Source organism: Helianthus annuus, chromosome 1 (assembly GCF_002127325.2).
Source record: "Helianthus annuus cultivar XRQ/B chromosome 1, HanXRQr2.0-SUNRISE, whole genome shotgun sequence".
NCBI classification, from domain to species: domain Eukaryota; kingdom Viridiplantae; phylum Streptophyta; class Magnoliopsida; order Asterales; family Asteraceae; genus Helianthus; species Helianthus annuus.
The window spans coordinates 102,364,978-102,381,423 of NC_035433.2; positions in this window are offsets into that span (position 1 = coordinate 102,364,978).

Sequence of the window (16,446 nt, forward strand, 5' to 3'; positions counted from 1 at the left end):
GCTATGGCCTGACCAACGTAAACACATCTTTTAGAAGATGCCGCCGAGACGTCAACAACCGCAAATGCCTACCAATCAGGCAGAACTCCAGCAAATCATCGCTGCTGCCATTGCACAATACGCCGCCTCTCAATGAGGGACTAGTGGAAGCAACTCAGGCAACACCGGCAACAACAACAACCCACCTCATGGTAATACTAAGTCACTTAGACATACCATGACCTAATTGGATATCTATAGCAAAGATGCTAATGCCGTTCACATGTTATACTGTACGTGCAGGGTGCACCTACAAGCAGTTTCTAGACTGCAAGCCAGTCAACTTTGATGGCACAGAAGGTGTTGTCGCCTTTGTTCGTTGGGCTGAGAATACTGAATCTGTTCTTCGCATGAGCAAATGTGCACTAGATCAGCAAGTCACCTATATCTCTGGGCTATTCTTGGATGGAGCCCTATCTTGGTGGAATTTGCAAGTACAGACACTTGGTGAAGCTGCTGCCTACGCGCTAACCTGGACCAAACTGAAGGAACTTATGCGCAAAAAGTACTGTTCCCGCGCTGAAATCCAAAGATTAGAAACAGAGTTCTGGCATTTAAAGATGGAAGGTCCAAAGATCACGGAATACGTTCAGAGGTTTCATGACTTATCGCATGTGGTACCCTACATGGTCACTCCAGAGTTCAAAAGGATTGAACGTTTTATTTGGGGATTAGCTCCTCAAATCATAAGCATGGTGACCTCCTCCAAGCCTGCGACTATTACTGAGGCGATTGATTTGAGCGTGGCTCTCACCGAGGAAGCTATTCGCTTGAACAAGTTTGATGAAGCTGAGCCAAAGAAGAAAGAGACTCATGTGGAGTCATCAGGAGGTAACAAGCGGAAGTTTTCGAACTTCAAGCAAGGCACTAGCGGTGTGGTTAAGAAAGGGGAATCAAGCGCGCCAGCTTAGGTTACAGCTGGTAGTGGGAAGAAAGGAAAAGGATACATGGGCACCCAGCCCAAGTGTAATACCTGCCAGCGCCACCATTCTGGCCATTGTGGTTTGAAAGTTTGTGAAGCTTGTGGAAAGACTGGCCACTTGAAGGATTCTTGTTGGGCCATAGCTGGCCAGAGAGGCCAGGGAGGATTCGGAAACAGAAACACCAACCGGGGCGGAAATGGAAATCGCCCACAAGTGAACAATGGAGGTAAACGAAATCGAGTTAACAATGCTAATCAAGCGGGCGCTGTGAATCGTAATCAGAGGAATAACCAAGCTGGTGGAAATGGGCAAAGATCCGGATGCTTCAACTGTGGTGATCTTGGGCACTACAAGAGGAACTGCCCAGAGTTGAACCAAGCCCGTGGAAGAGTGTTTAATATTGAAGCAAGGGAAGCGCGCCAGGATCCCAATGTTGTCACTGGTACGTTCCCTGTAAACCAACGCTATGCGTCCGTTTTATTTGATACTGGCGCCGATTATAGCTTCGTATCGTTAGAGTTTAAGAATATGCTTAGTTTAGCCGCTAGTAAGTTAGATATTCCGTACTCAATCGAGTTGGCTAATGGAAAGTTAGTAGAAGCCAATGAAGTCGTCAGAGGTTGTGTGATCGAATTGGGAGAACGTGAGTTTGCCTTGGATCTACTACCAGTCCAGTTGGGAAGCTTCGACGTGGTGGTAGGAATGGATTGGTTATCAGGCAACAAGGCTGAGATAGTTTGTCACGAAAAGGTAGTTCGTATCCCAACTGATGATGGTGAGACAATTGTGGTTCACGGAGAAACGCGTGATACACCGTTAAGGATTATCAGCTGCCTCAAAGCGCGAAAATGTTTACTGAAGGGATGTGCTGCCTTTCTGGCACACATTGTAGATAAGAAAGCTGAAGAACCGAAGATCGAAGACATCCCTGTCGTGAGGGAATATCCAGAAGTCTTCCCAGAGGACTTGCCTGGATTGCCGCCTCAGAGACAAGTGGAATTTCACATCGACTTAGTTCCAGGCGCCGCGCCTGTGGCTAAGGCACCTTATAGACTTGCCCCTTCTGAGATGCAAGAACTGTCGACACAACTTCAGGAGTTGTTAGACAAGGGATTTATCCGACCAAGCTTCTCGCCTTGGGGAGCTCCGGTCTTGTTTGTCAAGAAGAAGGACGGTAGTTTTCGTATGTGCATTGACTACCGGGAGTTGAACAAGTTGATGATCAAGAATAGATACCCTCTGCCAAGGATTGATGATCTGTTTGATCAACTGCAAGGTTCAAGCTTTTATTCAAAGATCAATCTTCGATCTGGATACCATCAGTTAAGGATACAAGAAGAGAGTATCCCAAAGACAGCCTTCAGAACTCGTTATGGACACTACGAGTTTCTAGTCATGCTGTTTGGGTTGACAAACGCACCTGCAGTGTTCATGGATTTGATGAATAGAGTTTGCAAGCCGTATTTGGATAAGTTCGTGATAGTGTTCATCGATGATATCTTGATTTATTCAAAGACGAAGGCTGAGCACGAACAGCATTTAAGGGCCATTCTGGAATTGCTGAAGAAGGAACAGCTGTACGCCAAGTTCTCTAAGTGCGAGTTTTGGCTACGAGAAGTCCAGTTCCTTGGGCACGTGGTAAATGGAGATGGAATTCATGTTGATCCCACAAAGATCGAAGCGATCAAGAATTGGGAAATGCCAAAGACGCCTACCGAGATTCGACAATTCTTAGGTTTGGCTGGTTATTACCGAAGATTCATTGAGGATTTTTCAAAAATCGCTCAACCATTGACGCTCCTCACGCAGAAAGATAAGAAGTTTGATTGGGGAATCAAACAGGAAGAAGCGTTCCAGATATTGAAAGATAAGCTCTGCAATGCGCCAATCTTAGCACTACCGGAAGGTACGGAAGATTTTGTGGTATACTGCGACGCTTCGCGCCAAGGATTGGGTTGCGTGTTGATGCAACGCCAAAAGGTTATTGCTTACGCGTCACGACAGCTGAAAGTGCACGAAAAGAACTATACCACTCACGATTTGGAACTCGGCGCAGTGGTTTTTGCTTTAAAGATCTGGAGACACTACCTTTATGGTACGAAGTGCACAATCTTTACAGATCACAAAAGCCTCCAGCACATATTCAACCAGAAGGAGTTGAATATGAGACAAAGACGATGGGTTGAGCTGTTGAATGATTTCGACTGCGAGATAAAGTATCATCTAGGGAAGGCGAATGTGGTCGCCGATGCCCTAAGTCGAAAGGAGAGGATCAAGCCCATAAGGGTTAGGGCTTTGGAAATGATTATTCAGACCGATCTTTCCTTGCGCATTCGTGCCGCGCAGAAAGAAGCTCTCAAGGAAAGAAACCTTGAAGAAGAATATCTCCATGGGATGGAGAAGCTATTGGTACCAAACAGGGAAGGAACGTTATGTTTTGAGAAAAGGATTTGGGTTCCTTTGTTTGGAGGTTTAAGGAAGGTTATTTTTGATGAGGCACACAAATCGCGGTACTCTATCCACCCAGGAGCGGATAAGATGTACCAAGATCTTAAGGATTACTACTGGTGGCCTAGGATGAAAGGCGATGTGGCTGTTTATGTGAGCAAGTGTTTAACATGCGCTAAGGTTAAAGCGGAATACCAGAAGCCTTCAGGACTTCTGCAACAACCGGAAATTCCCAAGTGGAAGTGGGAACAAATCTCCATGGATTTTATTACGACGTTGCCAAGAACGCCAAAAGGCCATGACACTATTTGGGTAATAGTGGATCGATTAACGAAGTCAGCGCACTTCTTACCTATCAGAGAGAAGGATAATACGAGCAAGTTGGCCGAAATTTACATGAGAGAAATTGTTACACGCCATGGAGTACCTCTCTCCATCATCCTTGACAGAGACGGAAGATTCGTATCAAGGATTTTGCAATCCTTCCAAGAAGCTTTTGGCTCACAATTGAATCTGAGCACCGCATTTCACCCGCAGACCGACGGGGCAAAGCGAACGGACGATACAGACTTTGGAAGACATGCTGAGAGCGTGTGTTATGGATTTGGGCAGTAGCTGGGATAAGCATTTGCCTTTGGTCGAATTTTCATACAACAACAGCTACCACACCAGTATTGGTGCCGCGCCATTCGAAGCTTTATATGGCCGCAAGTGCAGATCACCGCTCTGTTGGTCTGACGCATGTGATAGACAGTTGGTAGGTCCTGATGTCGTCCAGGAAACCACAGACAAGATTGCACAGATCCGAGATCGCATCAGTGCGGCTCGTGACCGTCAGAAAGCCTACGCGGATCGAAAAAGGAAACCTCTATAGTTTGAGGTAGGAGATATGGTTTTGTTGAAGGTATCACCCTGGAAGGGTGTGGCACGCTTCGGGAAGCGTGGGAAGTTGAATCCGCGGTATATTGGTCCATTCAGAATCTTGGAAAGAATTGGGTCCGTAGCATACAAGTTGGATCTACCTGCCGAACTGAATGGTGTTCACGATACGTTCCACGTATCAAATTTGAGGAAGAGTCCAACTCAAGATACCGTTGTCATTCCTACCGACAAAATTCACGTTGACGACACGCTCCACTTCGTTGAAGAACCTGTTGAGGTTACGGATTGGAAAGTGAACAAGACCCGCCGGAGCCGTGTCAAGCTCGTCAAGGTTCGTTGGAATGCCAGACATGGTCCTGAATACACCTGGGAGCGGGAGGACCGGATGAAAGAGAAATACCCCCACTTGTTTCCCAAGAACCCTACGACTAGAAGCAGAACTTAAAATTTCGGGACGAAATTTTTCTAACGGGGGGAGAATGTGACAACCCTCACTAAACCAGGTATCCGTACGACTTAATTAATGACTAATTACTGTTTAATTACTATGCTTGCTTGAAATTACTGATGAACTGCTACTTGATTTCTGATACTTGTACATACCTGCATCATACTTTAATTACCGTCACTACATTATTTACACGCTGAACCTTAGTGACAAACATGATGCACAAAAGCACAGTAGCACTATGAACGGATAACCTATTGAACATGCTGATAAGCCAGCATCAGGCAGATATTGCCTCTAAGGCCTGTATGAGCCAGAAATATTTCACTACACTCATGGTGAGTGTAGGGATACAAGGATTGTAGAACTGCGTCTCTAGGAATAAGATACAATGACAGGATGTGCCTAGGACATACACTAAGCACAAAACTCAGCACTTTAATCAACAATTCAACTTTTAGCTAACTAATAAAGTGCCAAAACATGAGAAAAATATTACTAGACACTTTCCAAAGTGTCGGGAATAAGTTGTGTCACTAAAATGGGTATTAACGACACTTAAAAGCCTTGTTAAGCGCTTTAACGGATTACTATCCAACCGAACAACCGGACTATACCCGGAACAGGAAAATATTGTCATTAACATTATCTGTCTTTTTCTGAGCCAGTTAGGGTCCCTGAATACCCTAACACCCGCCATAAAGCACAACACACAACTAACCGGGTTAATTACTTAACTAACCTAACTATTATCTAACTAATAGTTACAAACTAACCAAGAACCCCCCCCCCTCACGAATTCGGTCCCCTAGGGGGGACATACTTTGTACACTTTTGATTATTTAATTCTTGGATGTTTAATATCTAAGAAACACAAAAACCATTGGATCTTAATCTCATTGTTGTCTATAAGTAACATGAGTTGCACAAGAACACTTGCATTCCATAACACCACACAACACACTCTCTCTTGCTATCCATAGGCTTCGGTCGAACATCCCCTAGATCCATCAATCATATTTCGATTTCCTTCTTCACATTCCAAGATCATTCAAGTGTCAAGGGTCACGTATAAGGAGTCTTGGTGCACTCGGAGCTCAAAGGACCTCGCTCTCTTGCTTTTATCCACCCTATTTGCGTCTAGATTCTTCCCTAGCCTCGAGCTAGTGGTAAGTTACTTAAAACACCTTCTCGAACTAATTTAAAGTGGTTAAAAGGATATGTAACGGTTAAAACTCGTAATCTTACAAGTTGATGCATTAAAGTTTACTAAAAACACTAATATGGAGGGTTAAAAGCTCATATGTTGTGTAAATGATGTAGTAATTGAATTGTGTGGTTATTTGGTCCCGATCTATGTTGTGGTAGCTCGGATCATCATTTAACCCGGTTTGGTCATGATCATAGATCATGACATAAGGTTGTTTTGAATGAAACAAGGGTTAAAGGGTGAAACTCTACCACACACGAATCATGAACTTGTCTAAAAGCGTTTTTACTTGTAAAATAGTGTTTAAAACTAGTAGATCTACGGATCTACAATTGGTATTTTCAAAGGACCGAGTGTCAAGGAAATTATGTTTTCTAAAGACGGATCTTACAAGAAGATGTAAAGACGTGATTTCTTTAAAAGCAAGGTTTATACGAAGCCGGACTAATTTATATAAAGATCCGCTAAAAGTAATGGGATTTACATCATAATTTTAGAGAACTACAAGTTCATGTGATTTATGCGATTTATATATTTATTAAGTAGTTTGATGTGTTGGACATTATTTTGATTGAATAAGAAAATTGTTGAATTGATTTATAAAAGAAAATGATACGCTTGAAAGCGTGGCCACCTCCAGTTACAGAGGAAACTCTAGCGAAATTTTTCCAAAAACCTAACACTTAGAATTATTTTCACTATAAGTGTTAGAAATACTTTTCGACATGTTTTCAAAATATAAATTTCGCCACGACTTTATTTACAAATATCGGAGGTGGGATTTTCACAAAATTAAACGTGATAAATATATATTTAATAAATATATTTTTCACAACGTCACTTGTCAATTATTTTGTGAAGTATATAATATTATTTTTAGGATAAAAATAATATTATCAAACGTAACGGATTCAAAATAATACGAACGCTTTCACGATAAATATATAAGTTACACCGCGTTAAAACGTAACTTACGCATTTTACGGAAATACTTATGAACGCGTATTTTTGTTAAAGTATTATTTTGGGAAAAATTATGTGAAGCAAAAATATAATATTTTTGAGAAAAATATTTATATTTTGGAGTTAGAAATAAATATATATTAAGTGAGACTTAAAAATATATTTCGAACGCACATGTATTAAATTCCCCATCCTTGGGAAGGAAAATAATTACCAAGTATGCACAGAATGTAAACACGAAATAGTTGTCTAACTATTTCCCAAAACTTAAACCATAAAACTAAGGCACGGCCGTCCGTCTAATAGAGTTAGTACATGTAGGTCGTTGCACAGCTGCTTGACTTAGAGTATTACTTGGTAGAGACGCACCGATGTGAGTTCATGTCTGTCACACCCCCAAAATCCACCTGCGGAACATCACCGCTTGGGAGCGTGACTGACCAGGATCAAGCCACCAATCATATTGAACATGTAATTAATATCAAGTAAAATAAATGCAAACCAATCATTCAATACGATAGGTGTTCAAAACGTAAATATAGTATCAAGTGTAGCGGAAGCATAAGTATGAAAACCCAATGTATAACTTATTTCAAAAGTTTAAATGTTTTAACATGGCATCCACGATCCATGCTCCACAACGACCTGCTCCTCCCTGTGCAAGCTCCATATATCTAACGACCTGCAAGGCATGTAACAGAGGATCAACAACTAGTTGAGCGAGTTCACAGTTTATAGTTCAGTATTTGAAATAGTGTAGTAAGCCTTATATTCGTTCATTAAGTCATGTATCGTAATAGTTCGTATCGCGCCCCCCCCCCCCTAGGCATGTATGCGAAGATTTGGGAAAGTTTCCAAGTATTCTAGACTAGGTATATTCGTATCGCGGCCACCCGGCATCTGTGCGAAGTTTAGTGAATAGTTCGCAGCCCTTTCTAGGCATGTGTGCGAAGATCAGTCATATTATCGCGGCCAACCCTGGCGTGTATGCGAAGATCAGTTCTATTAGTATCACTAGTCTAGCAGTATCTTAACCAATCACCTTCCTCACCCGAGGATCATATCACTACATTCCATTATCTAGAGAAGTACAAGTAAATAAATCAATCCCATTCCCACCCTGGGAACCCCATGCCTTGGCTGTGTGAACTCACCTTGGTTTGCTCGGTATGCTCAAAAGGGTTACACGTTCACAATTAATCAATCACGACCTATCGTACGCACGTATGTATAATCAGTTTTTGTTCGTAACAATCTTGCACACAATCTAACGTCACATAGTGTGTTTGGCAGTTAATCATCATGCGGCATTTAAGCAGTCAGTCAAATCCATGTAAATTCATGCTTGACAGGATAAACACGCAGTTAACATACTTCATACAGTTAACACACTTAACAGAACTCATACACTGGCAATGTTACATGTCTAACAGGACATTTTAGCTAACGTGTTAACAAACGTTAATTGCATTTCCTTAACCGAGTTACATAATGAAAGAGTTAAATAATTTAGCTACGTAAGCAACTTAACAGGGGTTTATAGACTTAACAGAATTAACAAAACTCGGACATCATGTGATAACCATTAAAACTTGGATAACACTTAATCAACAAAAGTCGGACAAGAGTCCCACTCTTAAAACTCGGACAGAACATGTATGCACTTAAAAGTTCGGACATCACAAAGGCATGAAAAACTCGGATCCTTTGTTCACCCCTTTAAAGTTCGGGCAACATCACACCTAGCAATAAAATTGGGACCACCCTTTTTCATACAAAGAAAGTCAGACCTCCTTGTATAACACAAAGGTCGGACTCCCTTGTACATTACAAAAGTCGGAACATCTATGATCAAGTAAAAGTCTTGACTTGTTCAACTCAACAAAAGTCGGACTAGGTGCCTTATCTCAAAAGTCGGACCTGCCCCTCTATATAAAAAAAAGGTCGGACCACTTATATATCTTAATATAATTATCGGTTGGCATATGAGTACCATTGGGCCGATCCAACAGCCAATGGTCTTCATGGACCGCCCATCACCACCAATCAAATAAACCCATGTAACTTTCTTTGACAAAAAGAATTTCTTATTTACACAACACATCCCCATGTATGCTAGTGATTTGTTCTTGTAGTCTGCACCTTTTACTAAGCCACCATTTTTGTAGTTATCATTCCCCCCACTTTCAATTATGGCTGACAACTAAATCACCAGACCATACCATTGGACCAAAGATGGCACTTAACCTATAATATTCAATTTAAAACACAAATAGCAAACATGTGGCCGACAATTATAGAGATTCCAATCATACAAATCAATTCCAAGTCATAATCATTAGTTGTCAAAGTTAATATTTATAATGACCATTTATACCTCACATAATTCTACAACTTGTCAGAGGATCACATTCATATGTTTCAATATTAATTGTTCAATCACATCTCTACCAATCATAATCATAAGACCTCATAATCGCAGTTAATATATGATACTACAAACAATTCATGATGATTTCAAACAAACATATATTAGTAGTATATTACTAACCTAATCAGAGAGGACAGTAAATCAAACGATGAGTGAAGCTCCAATACCCACGTCTGCGTTCGGTTTCAAGGAGGGCGAGAGAGAAAATATGAGAGGTGATTAGGGTTTTGTCATTAACCGAATTTCAACATAAAAAGGTCAATATCAAAACATGTACTTTGTTCGCTACTGGGCCGAAGCCCAGTTCTATTTTCGCCGGCCTGCTTTGAGAGGGGGGTGATTTCGGGTGTGAGTTTATTTCGAGTGGGGGGGGGTTTCGGCTAGAAAGTGTTTGGTCAAAGTTCCCCCTTTAATTATACATAACACCATATTATCATGACCGTATATATAACTGATGTGTGTAAAATGCAACATATAAATCACATCAATTAAGGCATAAAACTAACCCATAAAACTAACCCTTTTTAAGTACTAATGTTGGAAAAAGAGTGTTTTTGTCTTCCTTTTGTATTTTCAGGATGAAATGAGCTCAAAATCACAAAAGAAGCAAAAAAGACAACTAATTCTACCATAAATACAAGAAAAGGAACAAAAGTGGACTGCCCGGACCCTCAACGGCACCTCCCAAGGCAAAGGAGAAGAAGCAGAGTCTGAACACGCCCCGTGTCCAGCGAACACGGGGGCGTGCCCAGGAAGCAGCAGAAAAGACAAACCAGTAGAAGCTTCCATTGCCCACCACGGGGCCGTGTCCAGCGAGCACGGGGGCGTGGTGAAAGTACAACAGGCGCATTAATTGTAATTCGCAATTACAATTAATGAAGTGAGAGAATGTCAGACGGGCACGGGGCCGTGTCCAGCGGACACGGGGCCGTGTCCAGCCTTCTGTTCAGCCTATAAATAGAGGAGCTTGGCTTCATTCTCTCTCATCCCTTGGCACACCACCTCTCTCACACTTCATCAACCACCCACCACCACCATAACACCATCATCCACCACCATCATCCATTGTCCATCGTAGAGTGTGTGAGTCGTCTCGGGATCCAAGATTGATCGTAAGAGTTCTTGACAATCAAGGCCATGTTTGCCTAAGTCTCTTACATCACTTGGTGAAGACAAGTGTTTAGTATAATACTTTTTATTTTTAATCTTTTGCACTTTTTATTTGGTTTTGTATTAATGACTTTAATAACTAGTTACTTATGTTGAAGGTGATCTTTCCTTATCGTTTGTCCGTGGTGTCTTGGCATTATTTTACTGTCTATATAAAATAAAAGATTTTCACCATTCATATCTCCACGGTCTATATGGAGGTATGTTGGCTACCTGGTCGGGGGTTAAGGGAACGGTTTGGTAAGGGTCTTGCCCTTGTTCAGCGTTTAGAGGTCCTGCTTGGGACCTGGGTCAAATTTAGTAGGATCTCCTTCAATGCCCATAGGTATTGGATGGCGGGGATCCAAACTCTTTGACCCCCTCATAAGTTAACTACTATTAATACTATAACCCGGCTATTTAGGACTGTATCCCTGCTGACTCAGACTACTTAGCCGAGGGTAACGTCACCGCCAAAAGCGGGGCCTACCACAATTTGCATTAATAACTTAATTCATTATCTTTCAATAATCCGACCCTTTAGGATTGTATCCTTGCTGACTCAAACTACTGGGTTGAGGGTAACGTCGCCTTCAAAAGAGGGGCCTACTACAATAACTAAGATAATCTCTTAAACAAGTGCAAAAGTGCGAAAATAATCAAAGGTTATACTAATACACATGTCGGATCCAAGTGATTCATCTTGTCTATCTGTTTTTTATTTTTATTTTCAGCATTTAGTTAGTTTTTATTTTTCTTAGTTTAAAACATCTTTTCTCACTTTTTGATTTGATTAGACGTTGAGGATAAACCGGTATTAAAAGCTCTTGTGTCCTTGGACGACCTCGGTATCTTACCAACACTATACTACGTCCACGATGGGTGCACTTGCCCATATGTGTGTTTAGTGTTAGTGAATATCGTGTTTTATAAATTTAAAACTTGGCTAAAAGTGTAAAAAGGGGCTTAAATACTCATCAAAAATATAACACACTTCACGCACATCAAGTTTTTGGCGCCGCTGCCGGGGACACAAGGATTTTAAGAAAGCTTAAAATCGACGGCCTAATCAGTTTTTCAAAACCTTTTTAAAACGCGCGCATTTTTCTGCATTTTAGTTTAGTTTTGCATTTACAGTAGCCTGAACACGGGGCCGTGCTCACTGAACACGCCCCCGTGCTGCATATTTTTAGAGTAGATACCCAGATACAGAGTCTGAACACGGGGCCGTGCTCACTGAACACGCCCCCGTGCTCAACGTGACCAGTAAATTTAATTAAAACGCCCAGATACAGACCCTGAACACGGGGCCGTGTTCACCCAACACGGGGCCGTGTCCAGCTTCTGTTTCCGTCTTATTTTTGTTTTCTGGTCCCGAGACTCAGTTGTGGTATGTTGAGTGATTCTTATGGATCAATACTCAAGAGGTTACAACTACACCTATGATGAGGATGATTATAGGGGTAATTATTGCACTAATTGTCATAACGCACGCTCGGTTCAATATAATAACTCATATCAACCATCCAATTCATACAACCACTATGAGGAGCCTAGGTACGATCCATCAACTTCATACACATCCTATGAAGACCAAAGGTATGAACCTCCTCCCTCATACTCATATTTTGATGAACCAAGGTATGAACCTTCATACTCATACTTTGAAGACTCAAGATATGAGCCACCACCTTCATACTCTTATTATGAGGACCCATGGCGTGAACAACCCACCTCATATGAGTACTATGAAGAACAAAGTTTCGACCCTTATCCATCATATACTTACAATGAAGAACAATGGTGTGAACCATCTACTTCATGTGGGTACTATGAGGAACCAAGGATCGAACAACCGGATTCAAGCTTTGAGGATCCAAATTCTTTTTCTCTCACTGAAGTGACCAATAGGATATTAGAACACATTAAAACTATCGAACGTTGCATAAAAGAATCTCGCGCAAGGGAAGAGGAATCTCGCGCAAGAGAAGAGTTAAAAAATGATAATAACGTAGAGATAGTTGAAAATGTAAAAATGGAAGAACAAGAAAGTGAAAAACTGACACATGAGTTAAACAACGAAAATGGTGAGTCCGATAATGTTAAAATTCAAGAAGAGTCTAATTTTGAAGAAATTAACCTCTTGTCACCTACTTTCGAAAATCATTGTTTAATAACCCCTCATGCTAAGTTTTTAAAAGAGTTAAACACTAGTGCTAAAATCAAAGACTTAGTAAGTGTTAAGTTAACTAATGATCAAACCTCGCTAATAAAAGAAGATCCTTTTGAAATTAACATTACACCGGTTCCATGTTTCTTTCAAAATTCATTTATTAGCAATATCACCATCGATAAGGATCTTTGTGTTAACATAATGCCTAACTACATTTTTGAAAAATTAAGTGTTAGTGATTTTACTCCACTTCAAATACCCATTTTTCTATCCAATCGGAAAGTAATAAAATCAATCGGTGTAGTTGAAGATGTTTTGGTTCAAACAAATCAAATGGTAATCCCAACCGACTTCGTCATCCTAGATGACGCCCCCTTAGTCTTGGGAAAACCTTTTGTACAAACTCATAAAGCTTTGAAAAACCGGAAATTTAACAATCTACCTCTTCAATTAGGGGCATTCAAAAGGAGCATAGATCTTGAGCGCTCAATGAAATATCCTTTTGGCAACAATGACCCCCTAATTGAAGATGAAGCTGAACCACCCGATACAACCAACGAAGAGGACCACTTTGTCGAGGAAGAGATAGCCATAGAACAAACCTTTAAGGTTCTTGATCTAGATGAGCCACAAAATAAGGTGTCTTCTAAAGACCCACCCATTGAGCTCAAAGAACTTCCTAAAGGTTTGGAATATGCTTTTCTAGGCAAAGAAGGTAGTTTACCCGTAATTATTTCATCTAAATTAAGTAATATAGAAAAAGGAAATTAGTTAACCTACTTAAAAAACACAAAAACGCGATCGCTTGGAAGCTTGTAGATATTAAAGGAATAAGCCCTTCCATGTGCACGCACAAAATTTTAATGAATGATGACTACAAGACGGTAATTCAACCACAACGAAGAGTGAACCCCAATGTTCAAGAAGTGGTTAAGAATGAAGTCATCAAACTACTCGACGCCGGACTAATCTACCCTATCTCCGATAGCCCGTGGGTAAGTCCCGTTCAAGTAGTCCCAAAGAAAGGAGGTATGACGGTGATAACTAACGAGAAAAATGAATTAATACCAACGAGAACCTCACAGGATGGAGAGTCTGTATAGATTATAGGCGATTAAATGAAGCGACTAGGAAATACCACTTTCCTTTGCCCTTCATTGATCAAATGTTAGAAAGATTATCCGGTCATAAATTTTATTGTTTCTTAGATGGTTTTTCAGGTTACTTTCAAATACCGATAGCACCAGAAGACCAAGAGAAAACAACTTTCACATGTCCCTACGGAACTTTTGCATATCGACGCATGCCATTTGGTCTATGTAATGCGCCTGCAACGTTCCAACGTTGTATGGTCGCCATTTTCCATGATATGATCGAAAAGACAATGGAAGTCTTCATGGATGACTTTTCCATCTTTGGAGACTCATATGACCAATGCCTCGATAATCTTGAACGAATGCTATCCCGATGTGAGGAAACTAACCTCGCCCTTAACTGGGAAAAATGCCATTTCATGGTAACGGAGGGAATAGTACTCGGTCACAAAATCTCAAGCGAAGGAATGGAAGTTGATCGAGCAAAAATAGAGACTATTTCTCGATTACCTCCTCCATCCTCCGTGCGAGCAATCAGAAGTTTCCTAGGACATGCCGGATTTTATAGAAGGTTTATCAAGGACTTTTCAAAAATTTCAAGGCCTCTAACAAAATTACTTGAAAAAGATGCACCCTTCATCTTTGACAAGGAATGCAATCAAGCATTTCTAACCCTCAAGGAAATGCTAGTCAATGCACCTATCATGATAGCGCCAGATTGGAAATTTCCTTTCGAAATCATGTGCGATGCAAGTGACTTCGCTGTTGGAGCAGTCTTGGGACAAAGAAAAGAAAAACATTTCCACCCAATTTATTATGCTAGTAAAACTCTTAATGATGCGCAAGAAAATTATACAACTACAGAAAAAGAATTACTAGCGGTGGTATTTGCTTTTGATAAATTTCGTTCTTATCTTGTTCTTTCTAAAACAGTAGTCTATACAGACCATGCAGCCATCAGGTACCTCTTCAAGAAGCAAGACGCAAAACCCCGTTTGATAAGATGGATTCTACTCCTCCAAGAATTCGACATTGAAATCAAGGACAAAAGAGGAGCAGAAAACACTGCTGCAGATCATCTCTCACGCTTAGAAGACCCAGCTTTGGAGACAACCAGAGACGAGCAAATCAACGAGAAATTTCCCACGGAATCCTTGGAAATGATGGAAAGTAGACAAGAACCATGGTATGCCGACTACGCTAATTTCTTAGCTAGCGGTATAGTCACCAAAGGATGGCCACATCATCAAAGAAAAAAATTCTTTGCTGATGTAAAGCATTACTTTTGGGAAGACCCCTATCTTTTCAAAATGTGTGCCGACCAGCTCATCCGAAGGTGTGTCTATAGTAATGAAGCACGAAGAATTCTCCATCATTGTCATGAAGGTCCATACGGAGGACATCATGGTGCCGCAAGTACCGCACGAAAGGTATTTGATTCAGGATTTTACTGGCCAACCATTTACAAGGATGCACAAAACCTTGTAAAGACATGTGATGCCTGCCAAAGATCAGGTAACATTTCTTCCAAAAACGAAATGCCTCAAAATGGCATTCTCGTCTGTGAAATCTTTGATGTGTGGGGACTTGATTTCAATGGACCTTTCCCACCTTCAAAGGGAAACAAATATATACTTGTGGGAGTCGATTACTTGTCTAAATGGGCAGAGGCCGAGGCTCTTCCAACAAATGATGGAAGAGTAGTGGTAAAATTTCTGAAAAAGTTGTTCTCTCGTTTCGGGACACCAAAGGCTTTGATAAGTGATAGAGGTACCCATTTTTGCAATCATCAACTCGAAAAAATATTAACAAGGTATGGGGTCTATCACCGGGTCTCAACGGCATATCATCCTCAAACAAATGGGCAAGCCGAAGTGACTAATCGAGGTTTAAAACGAATACTTGAAAAAACCGTAGGAATAAATAAAAAAGAATGGGCCGACAAATTAGACGACGCTTTATGGGCTTTTCGAACTGCTTATAAAACCACTATAGGCACAACCCCATATAAACTCGTCTATGGAAAAAGTTGTCACTTGCCAGTAGAAATAGCTCACAAAGCCTACTGGGCAATAAAAAACGTAAACTTAGATTTGGAAAATGCCGGTAAAAATCGATTTTGTCAAATAAACGAATTAGACGAACTTAGGAATTATGCATATTCTAACTCCGAAATTTATAAAGAAAGAATGAAAAATTTGCATGATAAATATATTAAATCTAATGAATTTCGGGTTGGAGACCAAGTTCTATTGTTTAATTCACGACTTCGATTATTTCCTGGTAAGTTAAAATCTAGGTGGTCAGGACCTTTTTCCGTCACCCATGTTTTTCCACACGGTGCAGTAGAAATTAAAACTCGAAATGGGACACCATTTAAAGTCAATGGCCAACGGCTGAAACTCTACCGAGGATCCATTGAGGATGAGGAAGAGGAGATCTCACTTCAGACGGTTAACGAATAAACTCGTACCCGACATGTTACAGGTAAGTGTACGCTTAAAAACCGGTAAATCGTCTAACCATTTTTCGGAAATAAGGGGCATGCACACGAGCACATAAAAAAAAAATTCAAAAACTTCGCCCGGCACGGGGCCGTGTCGAGACGACTGTCGGGATAAAACCCTCTTTTCCTATCAGTTACACCATTCCACACGCCCCGTTTAGCCGAAAACTCTCTGGTTTG